The sequence below is a fragment of the Bos indicus x Bos taurus genome, chromosome X, assembly GCF_003369695.1.
Source record: "Bos indicus x Bos taurus breed Angus x Brahman F1 hybrid chromosome X, Bos_hybrid_MaternalHap_v2.0, whole genome shotgun sequence".
NCBI lineage: Eukaryota > Metazoa > Chordata > Mammalia > Artiodactyla > Bovidae > Bos > Bos indicus x Bos taurus.
In genome coordinates, this window is record NC_040105.1 from 67,423,881 (window position 1) to 67,448,047 (window position 24,167).

At 39.9% G+C, this 24,167-nt stretch overlaps 1 long non-coding RNA gene across 25 annotated transcripts in view; it reads right to left on the reverse strand.

The window, feature by feature from the left end:
• Window positions 1-24,167, reverse strand: part of LOC113886947 — an 83,297-nt gene that overhangs the window by 2,215 nt on the left and 56,915 nt on the right. For 20 of the 25 annotated variants that reach the window (XR_003509595.1, XR_003509594.1, XR_003509609.1 and 17 more), the window contains 3 exons: window positions 14,652-14,745; window positions 5,324-5,481; window positions 127-263 (listed from right to left, as the gene is read on the reverse strand). This is a non-coding gene — a long non-coding RNA (uncharacterized LOC113886947). Of the gene's footprint in view, window positions 1-126; window positions 264-2,311; window positions 5,482-14,651; window positions 14,772-24,167 lie in introns of all 25 variants that reach the window. The other 5 variants (XR_003509603.1, XR_003509599.1, XR_003509588.1 and 2 more) reach the window with 4 other exon arrangements.

Sequence of the window (24,167 nt, forward strand, 5' to 3'; positions counted from 1 at the left end):
TCTGGCAGTTTTTGACTACATGAGGTCCTTTTTATGGGAAGTGATAGTTCATATATACACATAGAGTACAACTTCTGAAAACAGAAAGGAACTGAGAGGGCTAAGTATGCAATTGAAAAGAGCAACCTGTGGTCTGGAGAGTCTTCAAGAATGTGATCTCTCTGTTGAGTCATGCTTTGCAAAGCTGAGATGAAGAGAGGCTGTAGTCATCCTTTGATTTTTTTCCTTTTCTTCTCCTTCATGAAGTCTTCTACCAGCTTCTCCTGAGGAATAAATATACAGCAGCCCCCACAGGAGGGGATAGGCTGTCTGAAGGCCTGGTCACTCTAACACACTGGCTCCAAACCTTCATTGGAATATTGACTCGTTTGAAGACTATAACAAAAGAAAAAGGACTGCATGCGGTGCCAGAGGGCTCACAGAGACTCACCCTAAACTTTACCTTCCAAGTTCTAAGGGCTATTTCTTTGCATCAATTCCCAGCCCTCCTTCCCAACAACACAGGGAACATCTACAACAGGGCCACTAAACTGGATGTATCCTGACCCTAAATGGCTTTTACAAAGTGGTTTTGTTATTCATCCACTGATGTGGGCTTTCTTTTGTCTACTCTTTATCTTAAAAGCTCAATTAGATAATAGGACTGTGTCTCGTTCTGAATTAATATGTGTTTTTAAGGAACTGTGCCTGTCTTTTAAAGGACAGTTCTAGTTCACTCCTCAACTCAGAGGTTCAGAGGCCAAAGCATATTATGGAACACAGCCAACAAAAGCATGTACCATGTAATCAAGCTACATCAAGGTCAAGGGGAAATTTTGATCCTAAATCTTTTTCTGACACTTGCAGATGACCAGCCTTCTGCTCTTTCAAAGAGTTAGGAGATGGCAACAGGATTGCACCAGTGCTAAGGGCCAGCAGTCTAACCCTAACCCTCACCTGGGATTGCTGTTTATTTTCACACAGGATATGTGACAGACCAAAAGGGAGAAACATATGGCACACAGCAAAATGTCAGGCATAGAATAAGCACTTGATAGAGAAGGGAATCATTTTAGATGTGCATTCTGCCAGCCAAAACCTCAGTGCAATGGAAAACAACAGTTTTTGCATCTTCTAGTAATTTCCACCCACTGCATCCTTTCTTCTCTTGCACCTGTACAGTTGTCATGTGCCACCCCCAGATCATTCTTCAGTCACTGAAACCTATTTTATCTAGCCCTCAGTGTTCATTCCTAATCCAGCTTTTGCTATAATCCTGGGTCATTTCAATACCCAAGTAAACAACCATCTGACATCCTAGCATCATGGGTATCTTGATCACTCCAGTTTTTAAATTTTACCATTCCAAAGTTCAGTCTCTGATATAGATCCTATCATACCATTTTCCAAAGACTCAGCACCCATCCTGATCATACTAAGGCCACTTTTTCTATGTAGACTCTGACCTTCCTTCCATATACAATCTGGATACTCAAATCCATTGGTGTTTAACTCTTCTCTTGCTAGCTGTCCATCCTTCAATCATGCTCATTCAGTCATGTCTGACTCTTTGTGACCCTCTGGACTGTAGCCCACCATGCTCCTCTGTCTATGGAATTCTCCAGGCAAGAATACTGGAATGGGTTGCCATGCCCTCCTCCAGGGGATCTTCTCGACCCAGAGATCGAACCTGCTCATCTCCTGTGGCTCCTGCACTGGCAGGTGGATTCTTTACCACTGAGCCACCTGAGAAGCCCCTATCCCTCAATCAAGCAAAATCAATTCTAGGCGACCAAATGCTACTTGTGACAATGGCCCAAGATTACCTTTTCTTTTCCTGAGTCTCTAATCAAGTTTCAAACTAGTTGCTCACTTTGATATGGCCTGGATATTTCTTAAGACTCTTGTTTCTGTAATCCTGTCCCTGGTCAGCTTCCTCTCACCCACCTCTACAATTAAAAATCTCCAACACCCTTATCAGTACTGTTTCTAATTCCTATTCTTATCACTATGCCCCAGTAAAGAGGTAACTCCTTTGATCTAAGGCTAGCCCTCCGCCTATGTTCTAAGAGCCATATGTTATCATCTCTCTCCTATATGTACAATATCTCCCTTCTCCCTTGCCTTATAGTGTGTGAGTATGCTCAATTTTCTCCTATATTAAAAGGGAGCTTATATGATTCACTGTAGGGCCTTGATGGAATGGTTTAACTTGTATTCTAGTTGTCACATCTTCTAATAGAAGGCTTCTCATGAAGCAATGATTAATCACAGTAAATAATAAAAAGGAAATATGAGCCTGTTGAGTGGTGAACATAAACCAAAGGCCTACCTGTTAATGTAGGTAAGGGGTTAGCTGAGGTAAAGTTGAAAGGGGAAAACTGTGAATACCAGCAACAGGAGCAAACCCCAGACTGTGAGGATGAGTTTCTGATCAATGATCACTCTGGTCCTACCCAAGGAACAACTCGTAGCAAGTGTAGTGTAGTAACAGCAGTGGTGGCAGCAGCAGCAATGCAACATCTGCAAGTAGCCAAGACTAAAATACAGGCATGGAAACAGAGTATTTCATGGAAAACACAATATTAAATATGACATATATATGGCACGTATGCTGCTAATCCCCTTCCCCCACCCCCAGCAAACATCACTAATTAGTTATAATCCTCTTTCATACTGAGTTGACACCTGGCTTCAGAACTGTTTTTATAGAACATAATAAAGACAGGTACTATCAATTGACTGGAGATGGTACTTGAGATGAAGTATATTTGCTGTCTTTGCACTACACAGAAAAGTCCTTGGCAAAAGAATTAGAAGACAGGAGTGAGCTTCAGAAGAAAGCATATTGAAGACAGCTTGGACGTTGTAGGCAACTGGCGGGGACAAGATGAGCCCATGGAGATCACAGAGCAGGCGCCCAATTAATGTCTGTTGATGATTCATTTTTTCATTCAACAAACATTTAATGAGGCCTACAATGTGCACCGGATTAGGCACTGCGAATACAAAGATGAATAAGGCACTGTCCTTGCCTGTAAGGAATTTAGAGTCTGGTAGACGAGAGCCATAGACACGGACAATGATAATACAACCTGATAAGTGCTAGGACACTTAGCAGGTTGTATTATATCCATCCGAGTAGGATTTCTTCAGGTTGCTGTTGGATCCATGAAGTCCTCCCAGCCACCAGGGCCTGCTGTTGTTTCTGTCATGCGGTGAATGTCCCAAGAACTAACAATGATAGCTGTAATTTATAGCGTGCTTATAACACACACTTTACAATATCCTCATGAACACCCTGCAAATTAATTATTATATATTAGATTAAGAAACTGAGGTTCAATTAGGTTAAGTAACATGCCTTAGATCACATAGCTAGTAATAGGTTTCAAATCCAGTTTTGACCAATTCCAAAGTATTTTTCTACATTTTTTAGGATAACTTTATTCAGTTTAGGTATTATACAAAATTTCAACAGTTTTATATTTGGAAATAAGAGCAAATGCAATAGATTAGTGATCAGGGCATGGACAAAAGTCATCTGGTTTCCCAACCTATTTGGCAGAGGGGAAAAAAAAAAGCAGAAAAGTGACTTCCCTCTAGCATGCCACTGAAAACCTTGAGATCAGGTAGCTTTACTTTCTTTTGCAAACCCCAACATCCTTATTGACAATATAAAATGTTAAGTACCTTTAGTTAACTATGTTTTTTAAATCCTTGTCAAGGTTAACATCATTATCAACAGCTACAGTTCATATAGCATTCAGCATACCCCACATCTGTTCCAAGCAATTTACACAAATAATCCCATTAAATCCTTATATTCCCACCCCCACTCATCATTGCAAAAAGATATCACTAATTCTATTTTACATAAGAAGAAATAAAGTACCACAGAGAGGTGAAAAACCATGCTCAAAACTACATTGGTAAGTATGAGACTAGATCTGAGTGCAAGGCCCAAACTGTCACTGTACTGTTTTGCTGTCCTGCTCAGGGCTTCCTCTTCCAACCCTTCTCCCCTCCACTGCTCTTCAGCATGGCTAGTTACATAAGGTTCACTGAAAATACAAAAGGTCTACTTAAACATACTCTCCAATCAATTATTCTAGTCACAGAAGGCCATTCTCTGAATCCTCTGAGCCTTAAGGAGAGAATTTGCCAAACATTGTATTTATATTGCTTTGAGAAACAAGAAAATAAATTCAGGATATATTTATATTTTTAATTATTGTAAATATTTTTTACCAGGAGATATAAACATTCAAAAATCCTTAAGCAAAATAAAGCATTAAGACAATAACAACCAAGGCCATTTCTTCCTTGAGAGGGTATAAAAGCCTCCAGTTTTGGTAAAAAATATTTTGGAAGATACGTGACAGTGTGGGTAGCCCTGCTACTGATGAGAAGGATCAAGAACTTAGTAACACTATGAGAAGTCTGCGGCTCTTCAGTTGTCTTTCTTAGAGTCGACATTTCACATATGGCTGCCCCACCCCCTAAAAGAACTTGCAAAATCTATGCAGCCAAGCCCTGGTCTTGAAGAAACCAATGGCAACACCTAAATAATAAAACATGCAAGGATCTTTCATGAAGGTCAAGGTGGGGATGGAGGATACCCATTTGCCAGTCTGAAAGCCTAAATTTTCCCATGTTCTAATTATATCTATAATTTGTTTAACATTGTATTTAAGAGGTTATCTTCATTGTCACTCCTTCCAGCTTTAGATCACTTATCATCTTAACTACTATAGTATCCTTCTAACTGATCTCCCTGTCTAGATCTGAAAATCTTCCATAACTTACTACCATCTCAGTGACCATCAAAAGCATCCCCTTCTTAAAACACTCAAAATGAAATCCAAATTTAATTTGCTTTGATTCAAAATAAGACTTCCCTGGTGGCTCAGACAGTAAAGTGTCTGCCTATAATGCGGGAGACCTGGGTTCAAACCCTGGGTCGGGAAGATCCTCTAGAGAAGGAAATGGCAACCCACTCCAATACTCTCTCACCTGGAACATCCTATGGACGGAGAAGCCTGGTGAGCTACAATCCATGGGGTCACACACGACAAGAGTCGGACACAACTGAGCAACTTCACTTTCACTTGATTCATTTCACACTATATAAAGGTCTATTCCCAGCCCACATTTACAACCTAATTTCATGAATTAACTGTAATTCCCAATTTATCATTCTATTTCTAATCTCCATACTTTTTCTGCTTAGTCAATCTTTACTTTTTTTGAGATTCAACTTAATCATCAGTTCTCTAACCTTTGCATGTCCAGATTCAGTCAAATGATTTCTCTTCTGAATCCCACAGTATCTTGTACATACCTCCATTGTAGAGCATACCATACTGTTGTAATTCTTTGTGTACATGTCAAACTCTCACTAGGCTGAGAACTCCTTGAGGGCAGGAATCATGTTTAATTCATCTCCATATCCCCATCACCCAGCACAGTGTATGGCAGCAAAAAGACGGCAGAGAGAAGCTGAAGATGCAGAAGAGAGAACAATAAAGCAATATTCTTGAACTGAGGCATAATACAAATGTAATGAGTGAGTTGAAACTGTAGAAAGATATACTTTAGCTCAATGTTGCAAAGAGCTCTTAAAAGAAGAGTCAAACTAACTCAGGGAGTTCCCCACTACTAAGTGCCCCTACTTGGAGGCTAAAAGACTGTTTCTTGGGTATATTATAAAAGAACTTGAATTAGGGTCAAATTAAAATAACCTGTTTTAGATATGAGATTTTTTTTTTTTTTTTAAAGGTCCTTCCATCCTTGAAGTTCTAAATCTACAACCTATGCTATAATCAAAAGAGCCATCACTCTGAGCCCATGAGAGAATGGTGGCTCCCAGAGACCAGAGACTCTCTGGACAACTGCTGAGGTCTTATTTTATTCCTATTCATTAGTAGACTGTGCAATATAACTCATTTTCCAGTGGCCTGCTTCCCAGGCGACCCTTGACCCTGAAGGAAGAAATACTTTAAAAGCTTTAAAGGCCACCAAGTAGAACCACATAACCCAAGATATCTTCTATGACCTGCTACCTAAAGCCTTACATTTCTTCCTTAAACGTGACCTTAAAGTGCATGTAATCGAACCTTTCATATGGGGAGATTCTCAAATTCCACTAGGTTATTACTTCCAAAAGTATTTTCATCTTTGGACCTTCTTGAATCTATTACTCCATTAACTAGAATTGCCTTTATGCAACAAAACCAACTATCCTTGACTGCATAAGACATCTGAAAACAAACTCTCCATTTTGGAGTTGTTTCCCAGAATCTAAATGACTCTAATTCCTTTAATGCTTTTCATAGGACCTAAACTTAATACCTCTCTGTATCCTAGATGGTCTCCTTTAGCTACCTCTTAGGGAGTTGCTCTTAAAACTGAAGCAAAACCATCAAGTGGAAAAGGATTCTTATCTCTATGAGGCTCTAAGCTTTTTGTAGTGAAAACACAGTTACCTCCACACTGGAGGGTTTGAAGATTTGTAATGGTTATATATACTATAAACAATAAACAGAGTTCCCAGAAGCTTGCAGGATGGAAGAAGCATTTTGAAATCAATAGGAATGTAAGCAATTTCTGTGTACTGAACCTTGTATCCCATGACTGCTAAATTCACTGATTGTTTTGGGTTTACTATGTATAGTATCATGTCATCTGCAAATACTGAGAGTTTTACTTCTTTTCCTATCTGGATTCCTTTTATTTTTCTTCTCTAATTGCCATAGCTAGGACTTCCAAAACTACAGTCAATAATAGTGGTGAAAGTGGACACGCTTGTCCTGTTCCTGATTTTAGATTGAATGCTTTCAGTTTTTCACCATTGAGAATAATATTTGCTGTGGGCTTATCATATATACCTTTACTTTACTACATTGAGGCAGTTTCCTTCTATGCCCATTTATTGAAGTGCTTTGACCACAAATGGGTGCTGAATTTTTTCAAAGGCTTTTTCTGCATCTATTGAGATGATCATATGGTTTTTATCTTTCAATTTGTTAATATGGTGTATTACATTGATCAATTTGCATATATTGAAGAATCCTTGCATCCCTCGAATAAACGCAACTTGATCATGGTGTATGAGCTTTTTAATGTGTTGTCAAATTCTGTTTGCTAGAATTTCACTGAGGATTCTTGCACCTATATTCAATGATGATACTGGCCTGTAATTTTCTTTTTTTTTCGTTGTCTTTGCCTGTTTTTGTATCAGGGTGATTGTGGCCATGCGGAATGAGTTTGGCAGTGTTCTTTCCTCTGCAGTTTTTTGAAAGAGTTTCAGAAACATAGGCATTAGCTCTTATCTAAATGTTTGATAGAATTCCCCTGTGAAACCATCTGGCCCTGGGCTTTTGTATTTTGGGCGATTTTTTATCACAGTTTCAATTTCAGTGTTTGTAATTGGCTTGTTCATAATTTCTATTTCTTCCTGGTTCAGTCTTAGGAAGTTGAACTTTTCTAAAAATCTGTCCATTTCCTCTATGTTGTCCATTTTATTAGCATGTAGTTGCTTATAATATTCTCTTATGATCCTTTGTATTTTAGTGTTGTCTGTTGTAACCTCTCTTTTTTCATTTCTGATTTTGTTGATTTGATTTTTCTCTCTTTTTTCTTGATGAGTCTGGCTGGTGGTTTGTCAATTTAGTTGATCTTCTCAAAGAACTGGCTTTAAGTGTTATTAATCTTTGCTATATTGTGAAAATGACTAAACTACCAAATGCCATCTACAGACTCAATGCAATCCCTATTAAATTACAAATGGCATTTTTCACAGAACTAGAACAAAAAATTTCACAGTTCATATGGAAATACAAAAGATCCTGAATAGTCAAAGCAGTCTTGAGAAAGAAGAATGGAGCTCAAGTAATCTACCTTCCTGGATTGACTATACTACAAAGCTACAGTCATCAAGACAGTATGGTACTGGCACAAAAACAGAAATATAGACCAGTGGAACAGGATAGAGAGCCCAGAGATAAACCCCTGCATCTATGCTGCTAAGTTGCTTCAGTTGTGTCTGACTCTGTGTGACCCCATAGACAGCAGCCCACCAGGCTCCTCTATCCCTGACAAAGGAGGCAAGAATATACAATGAGGCAAAGACAACCTCTACAGTAAGTGGTGCTGGGGAAACTGGACAGCAATGTGTAAAAGAATGAAATTAGAACACTTTCTAATGCCATACACAAAGATAAACTCAAAATGGATTAAAGGCCTAAATATAAGACCAGAAACTATAAAACTTTTAGGGGAAAACATAGGCAGAACACCCGATGACATAAATCAAAGCAAGATCCTCTATGACCCATTACCTAGAGTAATGGAAATAAAAACAAAAATAAACAAGTGGGACCTAATTAAACTTAAAAGCTTTTGCACAGCAAAGGAAAGTAGAAACAAGGTGAAAAGACAACCCTCAGAATGGGAGAGAATGATAGCAAAGGAAACAACTGACAAAGAATTAATTTCCAAAATATACAAGCAGTTCATACAACTCAATACCAGAAAAACAAACAACCCAATCAAAAAGTGGGAAAAAAGACCTAAACAGACATTTTTCCAAAGATGACATACAGATGGCTAACAAACACATGAAGAGATGCTCAACATTGCTCATTATTACAGAAATGGAAATAAAAACTACAATGAGGTACCACTTCTTACCAGTCAGAATGGCCATCATCAAAAAGTCTACAAACAATAAATGCTGGAGAGGGTATGGAGAAAAGGGAACCCTCTTGCATTGCTGGTGGGAATGCAAATTGATACAGCCACAATGGAAGACGGTATGGAGATTCCTTAAAAAGCTAGCAATAAAACCACCATATGACCCAGCAATCCCACTGCTAGGAATATACCCTGAGGAAACCAAAGTTGAAAAAGACACATGTCCCCAATGTTCATGGCAGCACTACTTAAAATACCTAGAACATGGAATCAACCTAGATGTTCATTGACAGATGAATATACAAAGAAGTTGAGGTACATATATACAATGGATTAGTCATAAAAAGGAATGCCTTTGAGTCAGTTCTAATAAGGTGGACGAACCTAGAGCCTATTATCCAGAGTGAAGTAAGTGAGAAAGAGAAATATAAATATTGTACCCTAATGCATATACATGGAATCTAGAAAGATGGTACTGAGGAATTTATTTGCAGGGCAGCAATGGAGAAACAGATAAAAAGAACAGACTTATATACATGGGGGAGGAAAGGAGGGAGAGGGTGAGATATATGGAGAGAGTAACATGGAAACTTACAATATGACATGTAAAACAGAAAGCCAATGGGAATTTACTGTATGACTCAGGGAACTCAAACAGGGGCTCTGTAACAATCTAGAAGGGTAGGATGGGGAGGGAGATGGGAGAGAGGTTCGGGAGGGAGGGGACATGGGTGCACCTGCCTGATTCCTGCTGATATTTGAAAGAAAACAACAAAATTCTGTAAAGCAATTATCCTTCAATTAAAAAATAAAATTTTTTAAAAAAGAATTTATTATGAATGAAAATGTAAACAACATATAAAAAGATATATAACTCAATTCTAGTGAACATAGGATTTGAATATACATTTCTCCAAAGAAATACAAATGGCCAATCAGCATACAAAAAGTTGCTCAACAGAGATATACTAGGCAAAACCACATGAGATACAAGATACAGATGTTCCTTGAACAACATGGGTCTGAACTACATGAGTTCATTTATAGATGGATTTTTTTCAGTACTAAATACTGTAGTACTAGATAATCCATGCACATGAGGAACCTCAGGAAGAATAGCATATATGGAGGGCTCACTATAAGTTGCATGTAGATTTTGCACTGTGAGGAGGAACAGTGCTCCCAACCCCTGTGCTGTTCGAGAGTGAACTATACTTAACATCCACCAGGATGGCCATTTATAAAAGAAAAGTGAGAATGGAGATAAACTGACATCCTCATAAATTTCTTGGTGAAAATGTAAAATGATGCAGTTACTTTAGTAGCCTGTCAATTACTCAAAAGAGTATATGGAGAGTTGCCATATTACAAAGCAATTGTAACACAAAGTAAACAACTGAGGAAAATGTCCACACAAAACCCAAAATATCGTTCAACTGATGAATGGATAAAACAAGGTTAATCCATAAAGTGGAATATTATTCAGCTAAAAACTGGAATGGAGTACTAACATATACTATGTGTGTGTATGTGTGTTCTATCACTCAGTTGTGTCTTACTCTCTGAGATCCCTTGGACTATGGCCTGCCAGGCTCCTCTGTCCATGGAATTTTCCAGGCAAAAATACTGATGTAGGTTGCCATTTCCTCCTTCAAGGGATCTTCCCAACCTAGGGATCGAACCAGTGTCTCCTGCATTGGCAGGGGAATTCTTTACCACTGACCCACCTGGGAAGCCCAATCTTAATGAGAGGCACTTGGAAAAACGTCACCTATGATGGAGAAGTTGGGTGATATGGACACAAGCATATGTCCTCCTTGAAGAGTAAATGGACAAAAATCCACTCAACTCAATTGAGACAGTGGTGTGCTGTTGTGCGACCCCAGAGATATCCCCACTGCATTTTATATTCTGCTTCATTACAGCAATTTTCTTATTAGGCAGTGGTTGTTTTGCATGTCTGTCCCCCACCCCCATCCCCTAAGTGTGTGCTGCAGGCGGGCAGGGTCTGTGTCATCCTGTGCCCTGGAATCTAACACTACATGAGTTCAGTTCAGTCGCTCACTTGTGTCAGACTCTTTGTGACCCCGTGGACTGTAGCACACCAGGTCTCCCTATCCATCACCAACTCCCAGAGTTACACAAACTCATGTCCATTGAGTCATTGCTGCCATCCAACCATCTCATCCTCTGTCGTCCCCTTCTCCTCGCCTTCAATCTTTCCCAGCATCAGGGTCTTTTCAAATTAGTCAGTTCTTCACATCAGGTGGTCAAAGTATTAGTTTCAGCTTCAGCATCAATCCTTCCAATGAATATTCAGGACTGATTTCCTTTAGGATGGACTCATTCTATCTCCTTGCTGTCTAAGGGACTCTCAAGAGTCTTCTCCAAAACCACAGTTCAAAAGCATCAATGCTTTGGCGCTCAGCTTTCTTTATAGACCAGCTCTCACTTCCTTACATGACTATTGGAAAAACCAAAGGCTTGGCTAGACGGACCTTTGTTGGCAAAGTAATGTCTGCTTTTTTAATATGGTGTCTAGGTTGGTCATAACTTTTCTTCCAAGGAGAAAGTATCTTTTAATTTCATGGCTGCAGTCACCATCTGCAGTGACAGAGGCCCCCAAAATAAAGTCTGTCACTGTTTCCATTACTTCCCCATCTATTTGCCATGAACTGATGGGACCAGATGCCAGGATCTTAGTTTTCTGAATGTTGAGTTTTAAGCCAACTTTCTCACTCTCCTCTTTCACTTTCATCAAGAGAATCTTTAGTTCTTCTTTGCTTTTCTGCCATAAGGGTGGTATCATCTGCATATCTGAAGTAATTGATATTTTTTCTGGCTATCTTGATTCCAACTTGTGCTTCATCCAGTCCAGTATTTCTCATGATGAACCAGCATATAAGTTAAATAAGCAGAGTGACATTATACAGACTTGACAAACTTCTTTCCCAATTCGGAACCAGTCTGTTGTTCCATGTCCAATTCTAACTGTTGCTTCTTGATCTGCATACATATTTCTCAGGAGGTGGGTTAGGTGGTCTGGTATTCCCATCTCTTAAAGATCTTGTTGTGATCCACACAGTCAAAGGCTTTGACATAGTGAATAAAGCAGAAAGAGATGCTTTTCTGGAACTCTCTTGTTTTTTCGATGATCCAACAGATGTTGGCAGTTTGATCTGTGATTCCTCTGCCTTTTCTAAAACCAGCTTGAACATCTGGAAGTTAACAGTTTACATACTATTGTAGCCTGGCTTGGAGAATTTTGAGCATTACTTTGCTAGAGTGTGAGACTAATGCAATTGTGCAATAGTTTGAGCAATCTTTGGCATTATGTTTCTTTGGGACTGGAATGAAAACTGACCTTTTCCAGTTCTGTGGCCACTGCCAAATTTTCCAAATTCGCTGGCATACTGAGTGCAGCACGTTCACAGCATCATCTTTTAGAATTTGAAATAGCTCAACTAGAATTCCATCACCTCCACTAGCTTTGTTTGTAGCGATGCTTCCTAAGGCCCACTTGACTTCATATTCCAGGATGTGTGGCTCTAGGTGAGTGATCACATCATCATGATTGTCTGGGTGATGAAGATCTTTTTTCTATAGATCTTCAGTGTATTTTTGCCACCTCTTCTTAATATCTTCTGCTTCGGTTAGGTCCATACCATTTCTGTCCTTTATTGTGCCCATCTCTGCATGAAATGTTCCCCTGGTATCTCTAATTTTCTTGAAAAGCTCTCTGTCTTTCCCATTCTATTGTTTTCCTCTATTTCTTTGCATTGATCACTGAGGAAGGCTTTCTTATCTCTCCTTGTTATCCTTTGGAACTCTGCATTCAAATAGGTATATTTTCCTTTTCTCTTTTACCTTTTGCTTCTCTTCTTTTCATAGCTATTTGTAAGGCCTCCTCAGACAATGATTTTGCCTTTTTTGCATTTCTTTTTTGGGGGATGGTCTTGATCACTGCCTCACGTACAGTGTCATGAATCTCCGTCCATAGTTCTTCAGGGACTCTGTCTATCAGATCTAATCCCTTGAATCTATTTGTCATTTCCACTGTATAATTCTAAAGGATTTGATTTAGGTTATACCTGAATGGTCTAGTGGTTTTCCCTACTTTCTTCAATTTCAGTCTGAATTTGGCAATAAGGAGTTGATGATCTAAGCCATAGTCAGCTCCCGGTCTTGTTTTTGCTGACTGGATAGAGCTTCTCCATCTTTGGCTAAAAAGAATATAATCAATCTGATTTCAATACTGACCATCTGGTAATGTCTGCAGAGTCTGAAGACTCTGGAGCATATTCTCTTGTGTTGTTGGAATAGGGTGTTTGCTATGACCAGTGTGTTCTCTTGGCAAAACTCTATTAGACTTTGCCCTGCTTCATTCTGTACTCCAAGGCCAAATTTGCCTGTTAGTCCAGGTATCTCTTGACTTCCTACTTTTGCATTCTAGTCCCCTAAAATGAAAAGGACATCTTTTTTGGGTGTTAGTTCTGGAAGGTCTTGGAGGCCTTCATAGAACCCTTCAACTTCTTCAGCATTACCTGTCAGGACACAGACTTGGATTACTGTGATACTGAATGATTTGCCTTGGAAATGAACAGAGATCATTCTGTCATTTTTGAGATTGCATCCAAGAACTGCATTTCGGACTCTTGTTGACTATGATGGCTACTCCATTTCTTCTAAGGGATTCTTGCCCACAGTAATAGATATAATAATCATATGAGTTAAATTCACCCATTCCAGTCCATTTTAGTTTGCTGATTCCTAAAATGGCGACGTTCACTGTTGCCATCTCCTGTTTGACAACTTCCAATTTGCCTTGTTTCATGGCATGGACCACAGTCAACTCCATGAAACTATGAGCCATGCTGTGTAGGGCCACCTAGACGGACGGGTCATGGTGGAGAGTTCTGACAAAACGTGGTCCACTAGAGAAGGCAATGTCAAACCACTTCAGTATCCTTGCCTTGAGAAACCCATGAACAGTATGATAAGGCAAAAAGATAGGACACTGAAATATGAACTCCCCAGGTTGGTAGGTGCCCAATATGCTGACACCACATAGCAGCATCTAAATCACCAAAACATGCTAAGTAAAAGAAGCCAAACACAAATGTTACATATTGTATGATTCCACTCATATGAATGACAAGAAGAGACAAATTCATAGAAACAAAAAGTTAGATCAGTGGTTTCCAGGGTTAGCAAACAGGGAAAATGAGGAATGACTGCTAACAGGTCTGGGGCTTCTTTCTGGGGGGAATGAAAATGTCTTACAGTAAGACAATAATGATGGTTGCAGAACTCTATGAATATACAAAAAACTACTGAAACTTTAAAAGGGTAACTTTTATAGTATATTAATTATGTCACAATATAGTTGTCTTGTTTCGTTTTTAAAGAAGTTAACTGCCTTACTCAGAGTCGCACTGATTAGCAGGGTTGCTAACATCAGTGTTCTTACTATAAAACATTTAATCTTGTTATTACAAAACTGAAATGACCCTTGTTAGCTATAAATCCAGACTGACACCAAATAATGGTTACCAGTATTTTGGCCATGCTGCTGCTGCTGCTGCTGCTAAGTCGCTTCAGTCGTGTCCGACTCTGTGCGACCCCACAGACAGCAGCCCACCAGGCTCCCCCGTCCTTGGGATTCTCTAGGCAAGAACACTGGAGTGGGTTGCCATTTCCTTCTCCAATCCATGAAAGTGAAAAGTGAAAGTGAAGTCGCTCAGTCGTGTCTGACTTCTAGCAACCACATGGACTTGCAGCCCACCAGGTTCCTCCGTCCATGGGATTTTCCAGGCAAGAGTACTGGAGTGGGGTGCCATTGCCTTCACCTATTTTGGCCATAAGTTAAGGTAAATTAAGTGTGCCAGCATCAAACTTCCCAATATGTGTTACACGTAGCACAAAGCATGTTGGCAAAGATTTGAGATAAAATACCACATGGAGATTAGTCTTACCGTTGAAATATTTTCATCCACTAGCACACGTAAGCCTTTCAATGACACCATGAAGTCAGATGATCCCATAATACAGCTGGGCCAAATGATGGATCTAGCAGAGAAGTAGCAGAGGCAACACTGTAAAAAACCATCACCAAAGAACTTCAAAACCAGAAAAGTACCACATTTGACCACAGGTGGTGAAAAATCTTAGCAGGACCACATCTATAATACAGAGGGGTTGCTGAGCCAACAACTAGCCACTTATTTTTAGTAACAGGAAAACATGACAATTCTGTACCAATGCAAGGCAGTAAAAAAAATTTTTTTTTCCTTAATGGTAGAAAAAGTCTGTGCTGTGCTTAGTCCCTCAGTCATGTCCAACTCTCTTTGCGACCCCAAGGATTGTAACCTTCCATGCTCCTCTGTCCATGGGGATTCTCCAGACAAGAATACTGAGTGGGTAGCATTCCATTCTCCAGGGAATCATTCCAACCCAGAGATCAAACCCAGGTCTCCCACACTGCAGGAGGATTCTTTACCATCTGAGCCACCATGGAAGCCCAAGAATACTGGAGTGGGTAGCCTATCCCTTCTCCAGGGGAACTTCCTGACCCAGGAGTTAAACTGGGGTCTCTTGAATCACAGGCAGATTCTTTACCAGCTAAGCTACCCAGGAAGCCCCCAGAAAAAGTCTAAGACCTACCAAATATATTTGAATCACCTTGGTGACTATGGTTTAGATTAATGCTGTTCAACAAATAACAACAGCAAGACAGAAATAATGACCATTCACCAATATAAAACTCAGGGATACATTTTTTTTATCATGATTAAACTAATATTGGCAGTATAACAAATCATAGGACTGTAGTTTCATAATATAGCAAGTAACAGGACCTCCAGAACCAATCAGTCCATGGTTGACAGATCCTAATACCAAATTATTTTGCTAGTTAACAAAGTTCCACGCAGTAAACTGGAGGAGCAAATGAAGGCTAAATGGTTAATACTATTAGAATATGCCCAGTCTAAATAGCAACAATGAACTAAAAGTAAACCATGAAAAGTTCTGCATGTAAAGCAGTATAATATACTGAGCAACTCAGGTGACAACACTAAAGCATACCACCTAAACAAGTTTTGCCATTAAAAAAAAAAAAATTCTGGGGGCCGGTCCTAAGATGGCAGAGAAATAGGACAGGAAGACCACTTTCTCCTCCACAAATTCATCAAAAGATCATTTGAATGCTGAGCAACTTCCACAAAACAACTTCTGAACGCTGGCGGAGGACACCAGGCACCCAGAAAGGCAGCCCATTCTCTTTGAAAGTAGGCAGGACAAAATATAAAGGACAAAAAGAGAGACAAAAGAGTTAGGGATGGAGAGCCATCCCAGGGAGGGAGTCATGAAAGAGGAGAAGTTTCCATATACCACTCTCTCACCAGCAGGTCTGTGGGGAGTTATGGAATCTCAGAGGGCAACATAACTGGGAGGCGGGGGAAAAAAGTCCACAGAATACATGCCTTAACTACAACTCCCAGTGGAGATAGCCCAGATGCTCGCATCTGCCACAGCGAGCGGGGGGAGGTGGGGGGGGGCGGCACAGGTTGTATGCTTAGGGTAAGGACCAGGCCTGGATGTCCTGAGGACAATCTGAAGGAGCCAACATGAGATGGCAACCCAAACTGTGGGATAACCAGAGACAGAGAGAGAGAGAAAAAGAAAAAGAGAGAAAAAGAGAGAGAGAGGAAAAAAAAAAAGAGAGAAATTTCCCGCAATTAGCTCTAACCTAAGTCATAGCCTGGCCAGCTCACAGAACAAAGGACTGAGTGAATACCAGAGGAAAGCTAGCTGGCTGTGGACTGGCCCACTGCCCTGCAGGAGGGAGAAAGGCAGGTGGACGACAGCCAGAGCTGGAAGGCGAGAGGCAATCTTGGCCCCAGAGACGGCATCCTCCGAACTGTGAGCAGGCTCCCGTTTGCTAACCAAGTCTTCCTAGGATCTTGGACGGTTGACATATGCCAGGAGAGTCACAGCCTGAGATCAGCTGGGACCAGAAAGGTGATAAGAAGCACTGCACACCTGGGATAGTGCACTCGCCAAGCACCTGGTGGCCTGAGCTCCTCAGACCTGGGAAGGGCACAAAATGCAGGCCCAACAGAGTCTGTGCCTTTGTGGAGTACTCAAGAACCTGAAACTGAGCAGCTTAGACCTGGGAAGTGCACGCAATCCAGGGCCCGATTGCATAGTTCCCCTTCAGAGAAACCTGGAGCCTGGGCAGTGTAGACTGGGAAAGCACAGGCGCCATGCTGCTGCTGCTGCTACTGCTGCTACGTCACTTCAGTCGTGTCCGACTCTATGCGACCCCATAGACGGCAGCCCACCAGGCTCCACTGTCCCTGGGATTCTCCAGGCAAGAACACTGGAGTGGGCTGCCATTTCCTTCTCCAATGCATGAAAGTGAAAAGTGAAAGTGAAGTCGCTTAGTCGTATCCGACTCTTTGCGACCCCATGGACTGCAGCCTACCACACTTCTTTGTCCATGGGATTTTCCAGGCAAGAGTACTGGAGTGGGGTGCCATTGCCTTCTCCAATGGCGCCATGAGCTGGGGCAAACCCAGTGTGGTCCATATACTGTGAGCACTCCCCACACACGCCAGTGATATTTGTTTGCAGTGTTCCTCCCTCCCCACAGCACGACTGAATAAGAGAGCCTAAGTAAGTGACCACCTTCGCCCCCTTGCGTCAGGGCAGAAATTAGACACTGAAGAGACTTGGAAATTTTTAAAGTTTTTTATTTTTAAGTTTTTTATTACTCCTTTAATTTTCATTTTTATAACCTAATATTATCTTGCAAAAAAACACCCTATTTTTAAACCAAATTTCACATATACATTTTATAATTTTTGTTATTGATTTGGTTTTATATTTTTAATATTGTATTTTTGAGAGTCTAACCTGTACTCTAGATTCTTAATCTTTGCTTTTTGGTATTTGTTATCATTTTGTATCTTTAAGAATCTAATCTTCAGTACCCATTTTTATTTAGGGGTGTGATTACTAGCTTGACTGCTCTCTCCCCTTTTGACTCTCACTATTCTCCCCCAGGTTACCTCCATCTCCTCCCTCTGCCTTCTCTTCTCTACTTAACTCTGTGAATCTCTCTGGGTATTCTGGGCTGTGGAGAACACTTAGGGAACTGATTTCTGGCTAGACTGGTCTTTCCCCTTTTGATTGCCCCTCTTCTCCTCCTGGTCACCTCTATCTCCCTCCTCCGTCTTCTCTTCTTCAGGTAACTGTGTGAACCTCTCTGGGTGTCCCTCACTGTGGAGAATCTTTTGAATGTTAACCTAGATGTTTTATCATTAGTGCTGTATAGATGGAGAAGTCTTGAGGCTACTGTAAGAATAAGACCGAAAGCCAGAGGCAGGAGGCTTAAATGCAAAACTTGAGAACACCAGAAAACGCCCAAATCCAGGGAACGTTAATTGACAAGAGTGGGTTCTTCACCAGCTGAACCACCAGGGAAGCCCAGAAGCCTACATACCTACCCTGAAACCAAGCTCCACCCAAGACCCAACAGGTTCCAGAGCAAGACATACCATGCTAATTCTCCAGGAACAAAGGAACATAGCCCTGAGTATTAAAACACAGGCTGCCTAAAGTCAAACCAAACCCATAGACACCTCAAAACTCACTACTGGACACTTCGTTACATTCCAGAGAGAAGAGATCCAGCTCCACCCACCAGAATACCGGTGCAAGCTTCCCTAACCAGGAAACCTTGACAAGCCATTCGTCCAACCCCAGCCACAGGCAGGAACCTCCACAATAAAGAGGAACCACAAAGTTTCAGCATACAGAGAGGCCACCCCAAACACAGCAATCTAAACAAGATGAAAAGGCAGAGAAATATTCAGCAGGTAAATGAACATGATAAAAACCCACCAAACCAAACAAAAGAGGAGGAGACAGGGAGTCTACCCGAAAAAGAATTCAGAATAATGATAGTAAAGATGATCCAAAATCTTGAAAACAAAATGGAGTTACAGATAAATAGACTAGAGACAAGGATTGAAAAGATGCAAGAAATGTTTAACAAGGACCTAGACGAAATAAAAAAGGGTCAGTCAATAATGCATAATGCAATAACTCAGATCAAAAGCACTCTGGAGAGAACCAACATTAGAATAACTGAGGCAGAAGATAGGATAAATGAGGTGGAAGATAGAATGGTGGAAATGAATGAAGCAGAGAGGAAAAAAGAAAAAAGAATTAAAAGAAATGAGGACAACCTCAGAGATATCTGGGACAATGTCAAACGCCCCCAACATTCGAATCATAGGAGTTCCAGAAGAAGAAGACAAAAAGAAAGACCATGAGAAAATACTTGAGGAGATAACAGTTGAAAACTTACCTAAAATGAGGAAGGAAATAGCCACCCAAGTCCAAGAAACCCAGAGGGTCCCAAACAGGATAAACCCACGGTGAAACACCCCAACACACATATTAATCAAATTAACAAAGATCAAACACAAAGAGCAACTATTAAGAACAGCAAGGGAAAAGAAACAAAGAACACACAAAGGGATTCCCATAAGGGTAACAGCTGATCTTTCAATGGAAACTCTTCAGGCCAGAAGGAAATGGAAGGACCTACTTGAAGTGATGAAAGAGAAAAAGCTAAACCCAGATTACTGTACCCAACAAGGATCTCATTCAAATATGAGGGAGAAATCAAAAGATTTAGACAAGCAAAAGCTGAGAGAATTCAACACCACTAAACCAGCTCTTCAACAAATGCTAAAGGATCTTCTTTAGACAGGAAACACAGAAAACGTGTATAAACTCGAACCCAACACAAAAAATGGCAACGGGATCATAGTTATCAATAATTACCCTAAATGTAAATGGGTTGAATGCTCCCCAGAAGACAAAGACTGGCTGAATGGATACAAAAACAAGACCCCTATATATGCTGTCTACAAGAGACCCACTTCAAACCAAGGGACACATACAGACTGAAAGTGAAGGCCTGGAAAAAGATATTTCATGCAAATGGAGACCAAAAGGAAGCAGGAGTAGCAATACTCATATCAGATAAAATAGACTTCGAAATAAAGGCTGTGAAAAGAGACAAAGAAGGGCACTACAAAATGATCAAAGAATCAATCCAAGAAGAAGATATAACAATTATAAAGATATATGCACCCAACATAAGAACACCTCAACATGTAAGGCAAATGCAAACAAGTATGAAAGGGGAAATTAACAGTAACACAATAATAGTGGGAGACTTTAATACCTCACTCACACCTGTGGATAGATCAACTAAACAGAAAATTAGCAAGGAAACACAAACTTTAAATGATACAATGGACCAGTTAGACCTAATTGATATGTATAGGACTATCCAAACCAACGAATTTCACCTTTTTTCTCAAGTGCACACGGAACATTCTCCAGTACAGATCACATCCTGGGCCATAAGTCTAGCCTTGGTAAATTCAAAATAATTGAAAGCATTTCAAGCATCTTTTGTCATCACAATGCAGTAAGATTAGATGTCAACTACAGGAAAAAAACTATTAACAATACAAACATATGGAGGCTAAACAACATGCTTCTGAATAACCAACAAATCACAGAAGAAATCAAAATATGCATAGAAATGAATGAAAGTGAAAACACGACAACCCAAAACCTATGGGATTCAGTAAAAGCAGTGCTAAGGGGAAGGTTGATAGCAATACAAGCCTACCTCAAGAAACAAGAGAAAAATCAAATAAATAATCTAACTTTACATCTCAAGCAAGAAAAAAGAAGAAATGAAGAAGAAAAAGAAGAAATGAAGAACCCCAGGGTTAGTAGAAGGAAAGAAATCATAAAAAACTGGGCATAAAAAAATGAAAAAGAAACAAAGGAGACTATAGCAAAAATCAACAAAACTAAATGCTGGTTCTTTGAGAAGATAAATAAAAGAGACAAACCATTAGCCAGACTCATCAAGAAAAAAAGGGAGAAGAATCAAATCAACAAAAAGAGAAATGCAAATGGAGAAATCACAACAGACAACATAGAAATACAAAGGATCATAAGAGACAACTATCAGCAATTATACGCCAAGAAAATGGACAACTTGGAAGAAATGGATGAATTCTTACAAAAGTATAACCTTCTAAAACTGAACCAGGAAGAAATAGAAAATCTTAACAGACCCATGACAAGCACAGAAATCAAATTGTAATAAAAAATCTTCCAAAAAACAAAAGCCCAGGACCAGATAGCTTCACAGCTGAATTATACTAAAAATTTAGAGAAGAGCTAACACCTATCCACCTGACCTGCCTCTTGAGAAATTTGTATTCAGGTCAGGAAGCAACAGTTAGAACTGGACATGGAACAAAAGACTGATTACAAATAGGAAAAGGAGTACGTCAAGGCTGTATATTGTCACCCTGCTTATTTAACTTATATGCAGAGTACATCATGAGAAATGCTGGACTGGAAGAAGCACAAGCTGGAATCAAGATTGCTGGGAAAAATATCAATAACCTCAGATATGCAGATGACACCACCCTTATGGCAGAAAGTGAAGAGGAACTCAAAAGCCTCTTGATGAAGGTGAAAGAGGAGAGTGAAAAAGTTGGCTTAAAACTCAACATTCAGAAAACAAAGATCATGGCATCTGGTCCCATCACTTCATGGGAAATAGATGGGGAAACAGTGGAAACAGTGTCAGACTTTATTTTTGGGGGCTCCAAAATCACTGCAGATGGTGACTGCAGCGATGCAATTAAAAGACGCTTACTCCTTGGAAGAAAAGTTATGACCAACCTAGATAGCATATTCAAAAGCAGAGACATTACTTTGCCAACAAAGGTCTGTATAGTCAAGGCTAAGGTTTTTACAGTGGTCATGGATGTGAGAGTTGGACTATGAAGAAAGCTGAGCGCCAAAAAATTGATGCTTTTCAACTGTGGTGTTGGAGAAGACTCTTGAGAGTCCCTTAGACTGCAAGGAGATCGAACCAGTCCATTCTGAAGGAGATCAGCCCTGGGAGTTCTTTGGAAGGACTGATGCTAAAGCTGAAACTCCAGTACTTTGGCCACCTCATGCGAAGAGTTGACTCATTGGAATAGACTCTGATGCTGGGAGGGATTGGGGGCAGGAGGAGAAGGGGACGACAGAGGATGAGATTGTTGGATGGCATCACTGACTCGATGGACCTGAGTCTGAGTGAACTGTGGGACTTGGGTGATGGACAGGGAGGCCTGGCGTGCTGCGATTCATGGGGTCGCAAAGAGCCGGACACGACTGAGCGACTGAACTAAACACCTATCCTACTCAAACTCTTCCAGAAAATTGCAGAAGACGGTAAACTGCCAAACTCATTCTATATGGCCACTATCACCCTAATACCAAAACCTGACAAAGATGCCACCAAAAAAGAAAACTAAAGGCCAATATCACTGATGATCATACATACAAAAATCCTTAACAAAATTTTAGCAAACAGAATCCAACAATATATTAAAAAGATTATACATCATGACCAAGTGGGCTTTATCCCAGGCATGCAAGGATTCTTCAATATTTGCAAATCAATCAATGTGATACATCACATCAACAAATTGAAAGATAAAAACCCTATGATTATCTCAATAGATGCAGAGAAAGCCTTTGACCAAATTCAACATCCATTTATGATAAAAACCCTCCAGAAAGCACAACAGAAGGAACATACCTCAAGATAACAAAAGCCATATATGATAAACCCACAGCAAACATTATCCTCAATGGGGAAAAATTGAAAGCATTTCCCCTAAAGTCAGGAATAAGACAAGGATTCCCACTCTCCCTACTGCTATTCAACATAGTTTTGGAAATTTTGGCCACAGCAATCAGAGCAGAAAAAGAAATAAAAGAATCCACATTGGAAAAGAAGTAAATCTATCACTGTCTGCATATGACATGATCCTCTACATAGAAAACCCTAAAGCCTCTACCAGAAAATAACTAGAGCTAAATCAATGAATACAGTAAAGTTGCAGAATATAAAATCAACACACAGAAATCCCTTGAATTCCTATACTAACAATGACAAAATAGAAAGAGAAATTAAGGAAACAATTCCATTCACCATTGCAACAAAAAGAATAAAATACTTAGGACTATATCAACCTAAAGAAACAAAAGGCCTATATATATAAAACTATAAAACACTGATAAAAGAAATCAAAGATGACACAAATAGATGAAAAAATATACCATGTTCATGGATCGGAAGAATCCATATAGTGAAAATGAGTATACTACCCAAAGCAATCTATAGATTCAATGCAATCCCTATCAAGCTACCAATGGTATCTTTCACAGAACTAGAACAAATAATTTCACAGTTTGTATGGAAATACAAAATAACCTCGAATTGCCAAAGTAATCTTGAGAAAGAAGAATGGAACTGGAGGAATCAACCTGCCTGGCTTCAGTCTATACTACAAGGCTACAGTCATTAAGACAGTATGGTACTGGCACAAAAAGAGAAATATAGATCAATGGAACAAAATGGAAAGCCCAGAGATAAATCCATGCACCTATGGACACCTTATCTTTGACAAAAGAAGCAAGAATATACAATGGAGAAAAGACAACCTCTTTAACAAGTGGTGCTGGGAAAATTGGTCAACCAGTGGTAAAAGAATGAAACTAGAACACTTTCTAACACCATACACAAAAACAAACTCAAAATGGATTAAAGATCCAAATGTAAGAGCAGAAACTATAAAACTCCTAGAGGAAAACATAGGCAAAAGACTCTCTGACATAAATCGCAGCAGGATCCTCTATGACCTACCTCCCAGAGTAATGGAAATAAAAGCAAAAATAAACATATGGGACCTAATTAAAATTAAAAGTTTTTGCACAATGAAGGAAACTATAAACAAGGTGAAAAGACAGCCTTCAGAATGGGGGAAAATAATAGCAAATGAAGCAACGGACAAGGATATTTATCTCAAAATATACAAGCAGCTCCTGTAACTAATTCCAGAGAAATAAATGACCCAATCAAAAAATGGGCCAAAGACCTAAACAGACATTTCTCCAAAGACAACATACAGATGGCTAAGAAACACATGAAAAGATGCTCAACATCACTCATTATCAGAGAAATGCAAATTAAAACCACAATGAGGTACCGTCTTACGCCAGTCAGAATGGCTGCTATCCAAAAGTGTACAAGCAATAAATGCTAGAGAGGGTGCGGAAAAAAAGGAACCCTCTTACACTGTTGGTGGGAATGCAAACTAGTACAGCCACTATGGAGAACAATGTGGAGATTCCTTAAAAAACTGGAAATAGAACTCCCATATGACCCAGCAATCCCAATGCTTGGGATATACACCGACGAAACCAGAATTGAAAGAGATACGTGTACCCCAATGTTCATCGCAGCACTGTTTACAAGAGCTAGCACACGGAAGCAACCAAGAAGTCCATCGGCAGATGACTGGATAAAAAGGCTGTGG